The sequence below is a fragment of the Canis aureus genome, chromosome 8 (assembly GCF_053574225.1).
Source record: "Canis aureus isolate CA01 chromosome 8, VMU_Caureus_v.1.0, whole genome shotgun sequence".
NCBI lineage: Eukaryota > Metazoa > Chordata > Mammalia > Carnivora > Canidae > Canis > Canis aureus.
In genome coordinates this window covers 71,550,644-71,563,630 of record NC_135618.1, presented here as the reverse complement: position 1 = coordinate 71,563,630, position 12,987 = coordinate 71,550,644, and the positions used below count along the sequence as shown (strand labels likewise).

Here is a 12,987-nt window from a genome sequence, read left to right as displayed (position 1 = left end):
AAGGACAGCTACAGTCTCCCACCCAAACCTGGCCATTCTGCTGCCTACTGAGCCCATAGCCTGTGTCCTTCTAGGGACTGTGTCCGGCCCACCAGACCCTTACCAGGATGGCCAGAAGAATCTCTATGGGCCAAGCAGACCAGACCAGGATTGGGACCTTTACTCCTTGTTTCCTAGAGCCAGCTCAGAATTATTCCCCCACCCCTTCCCCACACACCCCAAACATAACATTTCAATCCTTATAAAATCAAGCAGGGTTTTTTGTTGTTTTTTTTTTAAGAAACAGCTTCACAGCTCAAAAATTAGTCTAGCTGAGGGATCCCTGGGTGGCGCAGCGGTTTGGCGCCTGCCTTTGGCCCAGGGCGCGATCCTGGAGACCCGGGATCGAATCCCACATCGGGCTCCCGGTGCATGGAGCCTGCTTCTCCCTCTGCCTGGTCTCTGCGCCTCTCTCTCTCTCTCTGTGACTATCATAAATAAATAAAAATTAAAAAAAAAATTAGTCTAGCTGAAAGTTGGTCCAAAACTATTTACTTGGGACGCCTGGGTGGCTCAGCAGTTGAGCGTCTGCCTTTGGCTCAGGGCCTGATCCTGGATTCCCAGGATCGAGTCCCATGACGGGCTCCCTTCATGGAGCCTGCTCCTCCCTCTGCCTGTGTCTCTGCCTCTCTCTCTCTCTCTCTCATGAATAAATAAATAAAATCTTAAAATAAAAAACTATTTACTTCTGCAGAAGTTCACAAACTTCTCAGCCCATGGCCAAGTTAAGATCCTGTGGTTTATTTGCTTATTTGTTTTTTAAGATTTTATTTACTCATGAGAGACACAGAGAGAGAGGCAGAGACACAGGCAGAAGTGGGAGCCAGAAGCAGGACTGGATCCCAGGACCCCAGGATCACGCCCTGAGGCAAAGGCCGACTCTCAACCACAGAGTCACCCAGGCACCCAAGATCCTGTTTTTTTAACCACAGACAATGCCATTAAGTTCTAAAATGTTTAAATGTCAGTAAATAATCTGCAATGGAATGGTCACAGTCTTTGGTGAGTGTACAGATAGTGTCACCAGGTCACTTCAGAGCCATCTCCCTGAATTGTTCCAAGGCAGATCTCCGGGAGGGAGGCTTCCAGCAACAGGTGGTCACTTCCAGATCTGGGCCGGGGTGGACTGGCCACCTCCTGCATGGCTCTGGCAGCAACAGGGATCTCCCCAGGGTGGCTCCCACTCCACTAGCACTTTCAGAATCTGGGGGAGGATGTGATGGTCCCTTTGTGGCTCTCATCTGAAATAACCCCAGCCCTCCTTGGGTCGAGTCCCAGGTCTGCCATTACACGTTCTGTGACATTGAGCAACAGAATTAAATTCTCTCAACTGATTTCTTCATCTGGGTAAGGAGAAATATAATGCCTCTTTCCCAGGCACTGGGAGGCTCAAGGAAGACATGGAGTCTTCCTTCCTCAGTCAGCCCACTGAGATTCTTCTGGCCACCCCAACAGCAGTCTGGTGGACCCAGGACAGGCCCCAGAAAGCCACAGTTCCCAGGCTCAGAAGTGAAGGCCGAGCCCCAAGCTGAGTGAGTAGCCCTTGGCCCTTGGCCTGGCAGCCCAGTCCAGCGGCCATCCTCCCCACAGGCTCAGGATGGGGTAATGACAGGCCTGGCTGCCCAGGAGACCTGACTGCCCAGCCTGGCCAGACTGGCTGAGCCTGTGCTGCCCCCAGGCTGGGGCCCCACGTGGGCTGAGGGAGAAGGTGGGGGTGGAGGGTGGCAGCTCCAGGGGAGAGAGGCCAGGCCACACTGCTGCCTGCTGCCAGCGGCAGAGGGACAGGGATGGGTTCAGAGAGAGGAAGGGGCTGGAGGCCCCCTGACCGTGCTTGCTTAGAGGGTCAGAGGGGGCAAGGATTCTGTGAGGGGAAGACTTACGAGAGGACGGGGCTGAATTTTTAAGTATTTCCCATTAAATTTGGGCCTTGGATCCCCGCTTCAGTGTGGTAGTTTCAAAGAGCCCTCCATTTATGGGGACCTTGGCCATCCTCACCATCCCACCCCACTGTCCAGCCGTCCATGGGCTATGGCCCTACTCCTCAGGTCCATCCCGGGCCCCAGACATGAGACCTGCTTCCCACTCACCCCTGTCCCTCCCCCACTGTGCCCCCTCCTCCCTTCAGGGCACCCCTGTCTCTGCGGGACTTGTCTTCATTTTCCAGAAGCAGTGGAAGGAGGATCCTAAAGGCCAGCGGATTCCTGAGGACTCTACTCTGATGGAGGAGTTAGTCTTCCCCAGCCCCACCCCTCCCCACCTGGAGAACCTGCTTCCACCAGACTCCTGCAGTCAGCTGGTCAGCAAATAGTTTTCAAGGACCCGACATGGGCCAGGCATTAGGCTGAGGGCCTTAGTATTATGAGAAATAATCTTCTCTTACTACAGAAGTCTGTGGGAGTATCATCATTCCCATTTTAGAGATGGGAAAACTGAGGTTCCGAAAACTGATGTGACCTGCAGGGCCACCAGAATAATGACAAGACCGGAATTTACAGCTAGCCCTGCCTGATTCTGGGGCTTGTCCCCTGTGTCCACCCTCTCTCCTGCATTGGAAAAGCCCAGGGCTGGACATGGAGCTCAGTGGGGAATCTGGCTGGCACCTGCCCTCAAGGCCCCCAGATCTGACTAGACGATTTCCTACACCAGAGAGGCCAGCTCTGTGTGAACTCTGCAAAGGAAAGGGCCAGCTCCTCCTGGGGGCCCAGGGTAGGCTTCCTGGAGAAGTTGGCAGGTAGAAGAGAGAATCCTGGGGTGGGGGCCAGTTTGTGGGATCTGGAGCCAACAGATGATGGAGCTGGGCTGGAAACCAAGTTGGGCACCATCAGGGGAGGCCTTGAGTGCCCAGCCCAGGACTCTGGGGGCACCACAGAGCCACAGACAGGCTTTGAACAAGGGCAGGCCCAGCCAGCTGTGACTTGGTGGGGAGGTACCTGGGCCAGTGTGGCAGGTTAATTGGAGAATGAGAGACAGGAGGGCTGCCCTGCTTTCAGGTAGAAGAAGGAGCCTCAGGGCAGGGGAGATGGGGCTGCATGGGGGTAGGAGGACATCATCTTGACCCAGAACCAGCCTGGACCCCCAGAGCAGCCCACTGGCCCTGGGCTAGGCTAGGCCCTGTGTCCAGTGGGCAGAACCAGGGGCTGGGGTCGTCCCAACCTGCTTCCTCTCCACCCCTGCTGGTGGGAGCCTCAGAGGACCCTGGAACTCAGCACCCCTGCCCTCCAAGCAGCTGGGGCAGGGTACACACCTGCTGACAACAGAGCAGAGAAGTCATTGTTTCTATGACACATCGAGAGGGAGAGAGAAACCAACAGGCTGACCTGGGGACTCCCAGTCTGGCAGCTGGTGAGTCAGCAGTGATAGGCCAGGGACAAAACTATCCATAGTCTAGGAATCCTGAGTGGCATCTCACCCCAACCCCAGGTGACTCAGAGATCACATTGCACTACCCTTCCAGTGCAGAGGCCCCAAGGCCTGGCCTTCCTCCTTCAGCCTTTCTCCCACTTGCATGCCTCTGGCCCGGATGGGGTGGACCCCACCCACAGATCCTGGCCACCACCACCACCACCCCCCGCATCTTTGGACCCCATCAGTCCAGCTGCCAGATCTTGGTCCTCCTGCCGGGTGCACCCATGGACCCAGCCCAGCCAGCAGCCCTCATTCCCTGTGGCTCCTGGCCCCTGAGAGATCTAGCCCCGAGGAAGGGCACGCGACCAACCTGCCCCAACAGCTGGGGAGCGGGAGGTGGGGTCAAGCCTGGGGCAGCCACACTTGTGGTTTGAACTTTTTTTCTTTTTCAATATTGTTTTTATGGCAGGGCCTCACCTGCATGGTTTGAACCTCGGAGGTGTGCCCAAGTACCCACCCACAGCATTCAGTCGTGCCCTCCCCTCTTCCCTCCGCACACCCTCCTGCTTCTCTCCAGTGAGGCCAGGGGAGCCACAGATGCCCAGGGGGCAGGGTCTCACCACCCTCACTCCATGGCTCCCCCACCCCCACCCCCGCGCAGCCGACCCAGGCCAGGCCTTGCCACCCAGGCAGTAAGAAGCTCCCTACACACACGTGGGCATGCAGCCAGGCTCCCGAGTTTTCCCTTCTTTGCTTTCAATCACCTTCTTCCAGCCTTTACCATCTTGGCAGGCTGGCAGGAAATCGAACCTTGCTCCTTTCTGCAGCTCCTTCTTTACCCAGGGATCCCCTCCGTCCCAGGACCCCCAGGAGTCCCTCCTTGTCCCATCAGCAATTGCCAGGCCCTGACTTCCAGGCCAGCTGTGTGTGGCCTCCCAGCTACATGGAGGAATCAGAAATCACTAGCCAGGAACCATACGGCCATCACCTAAAAGGTATCACCTGTTCCTGAGAATAGCACTGGCGGGCGTGTAGCAGGAGCACACAGTGGGGGCTTCCCTGTCACGGCCCACAGCCCCCTAAATCTTGGCCTCCCCATGGAGGCACCTCTTCCCCGTCCTTTCAGGCTGTCTCTACTCCAGAACACCAAACCCAGGCTCTTCTTGACATTGGCTTCTACGTCGGGGAGGGCTTCTGCCTCTCAGAGGCTCCTGTCTCCCTTCCCACCCTAGTCCCAGCCTGGCCAGTGGAGGCCGGCAGCCGGGATAGGAGAAGGAACAAACACAAACTGGTGTAGGCAAGAATCCCCCACCCCAGCCTCCTCACTGGCCTCTGGCGGCCTCATCCTCCACACCCAAGGCCACGGTGACGTTGAGACACACGCTGGCCCTCACTGCAGAAGCCTTCCCGGGTGCCCCAAGTGAGCTACAAGAAGTCCAATCCCGGTAGCAGACCATAAAGTCTACCCAGGCTCTGGCCCAGCCTTCCTCTCCTGCCACATATCCTAATGTCCTGATGTCCTGGCCGGCCACCATGTCCACTGGCCACTTGTCCCTTATCACCTCGCTCTGAGCATACTGCATCCTTCTCAAGCCTCCTACCTTTGCACAGACAGAGGCCTCTGCCCGAGGAGCACATTCATCATTTTGCCAACATGGCAAAGCCCACCTCATCCTTCAAATGCCAGCTCTAGGGCTGCTCAGGGATGGCCCGCGATCTTGCCCACATGCTTGTGATCACCCCTGTTGGAGTGCCTGCCACGGTGCGTGTGGATGTGGCTTCTGTTGCCCCCACCCACCCACCTACTACTAGGCCGGGAGCTCCTTGAGAGCAGGATGACCACCTCCTGCTCCCTGACTCTCCCAAGAGGAGCCCACATGTGTCTGAACAGGTGTCAATGGCTAGCTACTGAATTCTTAGTATCACCGGACATGAGTGAAAAAAACAAGGCAGATAGTAATAGAAATAAATGATTGGGGCAGCCCGGGTGGCTCAGTGGTTTAGCACCGCCTTTGGCCCAGGGTGTGATCCTGGGGATTCCGGATCGAGTCTCACATTGGGCTCCCTGCATGGAGCCTGCTTCTCCCTCTGCCTGTGTCTCTGCCTCTTTCTCTCTGTGTCTCTCATGAATAAATAAATAAATCTTTAAAAAAAGAAATAAATGATTGAATACGTAAAGGGAGGAAAAGAGAAACAGAAAAGTTCCCAAAAAATGTATGTAAAGGCTTCATTCTCCTTCAGGGGAAGCATAACCCCCTCGCCTCAAATGTGGGCTGCAAAGTCACTTCCTTCCAAAGAGAACAGTCCGGGAAGGGGGAGAAAATTTATAGAGTAGAAGAACTTGACAAACACTCTCCCAGCCAGGTGGTCAAGGTCAACACCAACAGCCATGAACCATGTTGGTCGTCTATATCCTGGATAGTATGTGAAAAAAAATTGTACTTTCCCTCTGTGATCTTGCTTCCCTCCAAAATAGTCCCAGTTTAATAATGAGAAAACATCAGACCCATCCCAATCGAGGTGCATCTTACAAAATATCTGATCAGAACCCTTCAAAACTGTCAAAGTCCCCCCAAACAAGGAGAATCTGAGAAACTGTCGGAGCCAAGAGAAGCCTCGCGGGACACAATGACCAATGACTGGACGTCATGTGGTGTCCTGGATGGATCCTGGAGGAGAAAAAGACCCTTAGGTAGAAACTGGAAATTGGGGCACCTGGATGGCTCAGTGGTTGAGTGTCTGCCTTTGGCTCAGGTGGTGATCCTGGGGTCCTGGGATTGAGTCCCGCATCGGGCTCCCCACAGGAAGCCTGCTTCTCCCTCTGCCTATGTTTCTGCCTCTCTCTGTGTGTCTCTCATGAATAAATAAATAAAATCTTTTAAAAAATTTTAAAAACCTGGAAATCAAAATAAAGTATGGGTCTTGGTTAACAATAATGTATCAATATTGGCTCATTAACTGAAAAAATATGCCATACCAATGCAAGAAGTTAATAATAGGAGAACTGGAATTAAAATAAAACTGTTAAACCTGAGTGTGGGGATGATATGGGAACTCTTGTAGTATTTCCTCAATTTTTGTAAATCTAAAACTGTTCAAAAAAAAAATCTAAAACTGTTCAAGAAAGTACAGTCCATTTTGGAGTGCCTGGCTGGTTCAGTCAGTAGATCATGTGACTCCTGATTTTAGGGTCTTGAGTTCAAGTCCCAGGCTGGGTGTGAAACCTACTGAAAAAATAAATTAAAAAAATAAAGTCTGTTTTAAAAAGAAAAAAAGCGAGCCAGCCAATTAGCTGAGCCCAAGCCCCACCTCCTCCAGGGAGCCTTCCTGGTTTCTGCTTGGGCACTGAAGGGGCATTGAGGTTGCCAGCGGGCAGGACTCAGTGTTCAGTACTGCTCATGTTCCAGAACCTCTCTCACGGGGACCGTCATGTTTTAGGAGATGCATGCTGAACTAGAGGGCAGTCAACTGTCATGGTGTATTCATGGAACTCTCAGATGGTTTAGAAATTTAAAAAAGTATGTGTGTAGGGAGGGGAGAGAGTGAGCCAAATGGAGCGGAAGACTAGCAATTGGTGAACCTGGGCGGAGGGTGAGTGTTCATTGCACTATTCTTGCAACCTTTCTGTAGGCTTTTAATTTTTCAAAATAAAAAAGTTAAGGGGACACCTGGGTGGCTTAGCTGGTTAAGCATCTGCCTTTGGGCTCAGGTCATGATCCCGGAGTCCTGGGATCGAGCCCCAGATCGGGCTCCCTGCTCAGCGGGCAGGTGGCTTCTCCCTCTCCCTCTGCCTGCCGCTCCCCCTACTTGAGCACAATCTCTCTCTCTCTCTGTCAAATAAACAAATAAAATCTTTAAAAAATAATAATAAAACGGCTTCAAAAAGAGTAATAATAACCACTTTCCCAAAGCCTGCCGAGTGCCGGGCACCCCCACACAGCTGCTGTTCACCCTCAGGAGACTCCCACCTGGTAATACCGGGCTGGCCCACCAATGAAGAAGCCGAAGCTCGGGGCATTACAGAGACTTCCCGGGGACACACAGCTGGTGGAGGCAGAATCTGAACTCAGAACCGACCAAAACACAAAGTCGGAGTGTGGAACCACCACCACGAGCCTCAGGTCTGCTCAAGCTTCTTTCCGAGACATTATGGAGCCCCCAGCTCGCTGGAACTGGGGAGAAACTCAGAAGCCCAGGGCCCTGCGGTCAAGGGCTGCGGGTGGGCTGTGGACGCCGAGGAGCAGGTCCGGGCCGCCGGAGGGGTGGGGGCTGTGGGGCAGGGTGCGGGAGGGCAGCAGGGCCGAAATTCCAGGTGCCTCTGCACACCCCCGCCCACGGCCCCCTGGCCGGAGTGCGCGGGGACGCCCAGCACGGAGCCGGAGCCCGAGCCGCTGCCTCCCCGCGGACAGGTGACAGGTGCGGGCTGTCCACCTCCGGCCAGGTGGGGCCAGCCCCGGCCTGTGGCCTCCCTCCCGGAGTCGCCCCCGTGTGTTGGCCTGTGGGAACTGCAGCCTCCAAAGGCGGGGCGGGGGGGGGGGGGGGGCCGCCCCGGGTGCAGAGTTTGGAAAACCGCTCCTGTGCTCCAGGGCAGTGGGAGCGCTGTGCCCCCAGGGGTGCGATGGGGCCGCCCAAAGTGCCCCCGGTGGGGTTCAGGGAAGGGAGGGCGTGCAGTGTAAATGGTGAGCCGTAGGTGGGGTTGACAGATTTTTCATCATGATGGAAAATAAAAGCTGATCGGTGCCTTGCGGGGGGGGGGGGGGGGGGGGGGTAGGATCCAGCGGCCAGGCCTGGAGTGGGCGCCCTTGGGTGTCTCAGAGAGGACAGCAAGTGTGGCTGACTGAGGCCCTGAAGGAGAAAGTGGGGAGCTGACCATCCAGGGCAGGGCTGTGAAGTCCAAAGGAAGGGAGCAGCCCACACCTGATGGGTGGCCCCAGGCGCAGGGGAGAGACCCCAAGGGAGGCAGGTGACACTGCAGCCCTGGCACTTTGTCCTGGATCGGTGGGGAGGGATGGACCCTGCCTTGGATACCACCTGCAGCCTCCCTGGGTCCCTGGGAAGAAAGAGCTCAGTGAAGAGACAAGGCACAGAAGAAAAAGATATCCCAGAAGAAACTGAAGAAACAAAAACTTATGGCCCGGGGGTAAATTCTGCATAGAATAAATGCAAATAAAAAAAAAAAGAAAGAGAGAGACAAGGCACAGCATAGGAGGTTCAGTGCAGGAGGGGAAAGCCCTGAGGGATGGGCTCAGGCTGCCCAGTGCCAGAAAGGTTGGGTCCCATCCAGGCAGCACCCGCGGCACCACTTCCAGGCAGCCCCCAGGCTGGGTTTCGACAGGCCAGGAAAAAACGGAAGAAGCCTGGGCAGGGCAGGGCCTCTTTATGGCTTTTGGTGAAACCTGGCCCTGAAGACAGGGAAGTTTCCGGAGCAGGTAGGGAGGGAGAGTGACTCATTCCTCCCTCCCGGGCTCTGTGACACTGCAGAGCCCAGGAATCACCCAAAAGCAGCCAACCAGGCCAGGCCAAGAGAAATCAGCTTCGACCCCACCCTGGCCACTCTCACCTCCCACCGCCACCCACAGGAAAGGACAGACCACACCTGGAACAGTAGATTCCTTGGATGAGAAACACACACCCTCTCACACAAGCACAAACCCACACAGACACAGACACACACGCCCCAAAGTAAACACTCACCACCCACAGATACTCACCTGGGTGTACATACAGGCGATCCCAGGTCCCACCCAGAAGCCCACCATCACTAGCTCACAGCCCTCAGTGAGTGACTGGAAAGCCCGGCTCAGAGACACAATGAGACCTGGGAAGGGGGGGGCACCCCGGCTGGCCCCAAAACCAGTTCTCAGCTGGCCAAAGAGGCTCCTTAGTGAAAGACAGGGAAGGAGATAAGGCAGCAGAGGCGGAGGGGATGCCAAACCGGGGTGGTCACAGCTGAGGAAAGAAGACACACATTGGGTTTTAGACAAGCCAGGGCCAGGCATCTTTTGACCACGAGAAACTGAGGTGCCCTGCCTTCACTGCCTTCACTGACCACCCCCCAAAGTCTCCCTCCCTTGGGCTTAGGTCTCCTATCATAAATTCTTATATCCCAGCTCACACGTCCACAACAAAATCCGGCTGCAAAATCACCCTCCAAGAATCCCTGGAATCGACAGCACCTGACCACACTGGCTATTTCTGTCAGCGCAGCCCAGTGCTGGCCTACAGGCCCAGGCCTCCCAGCTTGTGGTATCTGTTGATTTCTTTGGCAGCTTCTAGTGCCTATGATTCCTTCATATTTTCCCACTTCAAACAGGCTTCCCAGGGCTGGGCCTGTGTCCCCTCAGAAAATTCTCCCCAAATATAAAAAATAGTGAAAGGGAATAAAGGGGAAAGGAGAGAAAATGAGTGGGAAATATCAGAGAGGGAGACAGAACATGAGAGACTCCTAACTCTGGGAAACAAACAAGTGGTGGTGGAAAGGGAGGAGGGCGGGGATGTGGGTGACTGGGTGACAGGCACTGAGGGGGGCACTTGATGGGATGAGTACTGGGTGTTATGCTATATGTTGGCAAATTGAACTCCAATAAAAAAATTAAAAATTAAAAAAAAAATTCTTCCCAAAGACATGGCCACATCTCTAATTGGACCAGGGCCCCCACCCACACCCCCATGCTGAAGATAGCAGGTATGCTAGATATGATTATTTTGATTGACATGATTATTATTTTTATTGAAAGCAACAAAAACTGACCATGTTTAACCTAAGTCAAAAAAATAGTGAGGGATGCCTGGGTGGCTTGGTGGTTGAGCATCTGCCTTCAGCTCAGGGAGTGATCCCGGGGTCCTGGGATTGAGTCCTGTATTGGGCTCCCTGCAGGGAGCCTGCTTCTCCCTCAGCCTATGTCTCTGCCTCTCTCTGTGTGTCTGTCATGAATAAATAAAATCTTTAAAAAAATAGAGAACTGGGGAAAATGGTGATAGCATGCATACTGAGGTTTCTCATGGGCAGTGAAATGCACACAAAATAATGAGATGCCACTTGACACAGGATGACTAAATAAAAAATAAAAATAAAATAAAAAGTCTGACTCTATGAAGTATCTATCGCAGGGATACTCTCCAATGTGCTGGAGGAAGCACCAATTAGCACAACCTTTTTTTTTTTTTTTTTTTTTTTTTTTTTTTTTAGCACAACCATTTTAGAGAATCATTTGGCAATATCTGGTAAGGTCGAAGGTGCATATACCCTGTGATCCAGCAATTCACTTCCAAAGAAACTCTCACGCATATGCACCAATAGGCATTTATAAAGACATGTGTCTTTGTGATAGCAAAACAGTTGGAAACCATCCAAATACTCATGGAGAAAAGAGATAAACTGTGGTATACTCACATGATGGAATGCAATACAGCAGTTATAATGAATAAACTAGAGCTTCTTGCATAAACGTGGATCAATTTTGAAAACATAAAGCCAATGAAAAAAAAAACAAGTGGAGAATGATATGTATCATTTAAGACCACAGACGTAAAATTTTTAAAAGCACAAAATAGAGATAGAGCTAAGCATTATAAGTGGATGTATAATTAAGTAGCAAAAATATAAAAACATAAAGAGGAAGATGACATGTCAACTTTAGGACAGTGTTCCCTGGAGGAAGAGAAGGGAAAGGGATAGTGAAGGAACACACAAAAGGGCTTTAGCAGAAGATTTGCAAGGGATGCCTGGGTGACTCAGTGGTTGAGCATCTGCCTTTGGCTCAGGCTGTGATCCCAGGGTCCCAGGCCTGAGTCCCACATTGGGCTCCCTGCAAGGAGCCTGCTTCTCCCTCTGCCTAAGTCTCTACCTCTCTCTGTGTGTCTCTCATGAGTAAATAAATTAATTAAAAAAAAAAAAAAAAGATTTACTAAGTCTGAGTGGTGGAGTCCCATGGGTGTTTCTTACATTATTCTTTGTACTTTCCTGTGTGTTTGAAATATCTCATAACTTCAAAAATATGTTTGAAGGTCAAGAGGGCAATTTTACAGCATAGTGGCAAGATAATGGGTGGGCTTAAAACTTGGTTTCTGCAGCAGATGCCAGGCTGGGCCTTCCCTCCTTCCCTCCACAGCTCAGCTTTGGAGGCTGGGCCAGCACTCTTCTCCCATGGAGATGGCTTGGCCTTCGTTCCTGGGCCTCCTAGCCTCTGGTGGTCTTGGAAGTGGGCTTCTTTGAACATTTATCAGTGTTTATGGCAAAATGTAGATGCTCAGGAGAGTCCTTGAGCTATTACTGCTCCAATGCCCCTCTGGTAACTGTGACTTGATATACGTTCCATGGTCAGAGTCAATTACCTAATCCATCGTAAAGATTCCCTTTGGCCTGTTCTTATAGGGGCACAAGGAATCCCAAATGGCCAGGAGTCCCCCTCCCTTCCAGTGTAGTGGGCCTGTGATCATGCGGTCCCCCAAGAGAGCATTCCTCCTTTGGCAGTGTTCAGAAAACAAAACTGTTAAGAGTGGACTATTGAGTGATGCTCCCTGGTGTTTGCCCCTCGGTTCCTGGGCCCACATATAACACCAAAATCCTGGAGACCTAATTCAGGCCTGGTTTGATGTCCCATTCACAAAGTATGACCTAGAAGTATGTAGGAACTCCCTACCCCATCCCTGCCTTTTGAAACATGCCAAAAGTATGGAGATACGTGGTCTACTGCAACAGATGAGAACCTCCTTTCCTCTCCTCTCTTCCTCCCTCACACCTCAAACTGATCCTAAGCAGATCAAGAAGCTTCCCACAGAACCTCTTTTCCACCCCCAGTCTAAAGAGCTCTGTCAACATTTTATTATGTATATCCACATCATCTTTCCCCCAGCAAGCAATTCTTCCTCCTTCCAATTGATGAGATGGAGGAGCAAATCCCATTTCAGTTATTGAATCCTCTTTAGCAGACCAGGAGGAAGGAAGTCGATGAACACACTTGTGTTCTACCTACAGGAGAAACAGCACAAGGTGTAAAAGCATCTACCAGGTGGCAGTCCAAGCTCCCAGGCTGTTGTGTCCTGGGTGGAGCCACTGCTGTCTTCTGAAGGCCATTTCATCATCCTGCAGGGCCAGATGCTTCTTGATGATGGTGTTTTGATAAAAGCAGGACTCTTAGGACATTACCCATGCTTCTTTTGCTTAAAGCAGCTTCTAGATCAGAAGCCATATTGCAGGATTCACCAGAACAGTGTATGAGGCATTAATAAGTTCACAAATGGTGCTACTGGCAGAAGCATGACATACAAGTAAAGCAAATACAAATAAGCATCGACTGTGTTATGGACAAATTGCTGACATCGCCCCAACAGGAGTCTGGAGTGATGGGTTTGTTAGGCTAGCTGGTCCCTAAGGAAGGAGGGGGCCACACTGGATTCAGGATCGGTGCTATTTTGCTGCCAGTGGGCACTGGGGTAAGCCTTGGTGAGAGGAAGCCCCTCCCTCCCTGCCATAGTGGCCTTTGCAGGCACAAGCCCATCAAGCCACCACTAGGCTGGCTGGAGGAGAAGGCTACCTTTGGCAGTAGGACTGTCCTTTGCGCTGGAGCTCAGAGTCAGGGCACCAGTGCCCCAGGACTATGC

At 52.4% G+C, this 12,987-nt stretch overlaps 1 long non-coding RNA gene across 1 annotated transcript; it reads left to right on the top strand.

Moving 5' to 3' along the window:
• The first annotated feature begins 500 nt into the window (after positions 1-500).
• LOC144319718 (uncharacterized) lies at positions 501-6,279 on the top strand. The gene is made up of 2 exons (XR_013385445.1): positions 501-1,571; positions 2,165-6,279. It is a non-coding gene; the product is annotated as an uncharacterized LOC144319718 (long non-coding RNA).
• The last annotated feature ends 6,708 nt before the right edge of the window (positions 6,280-12,987 follow it).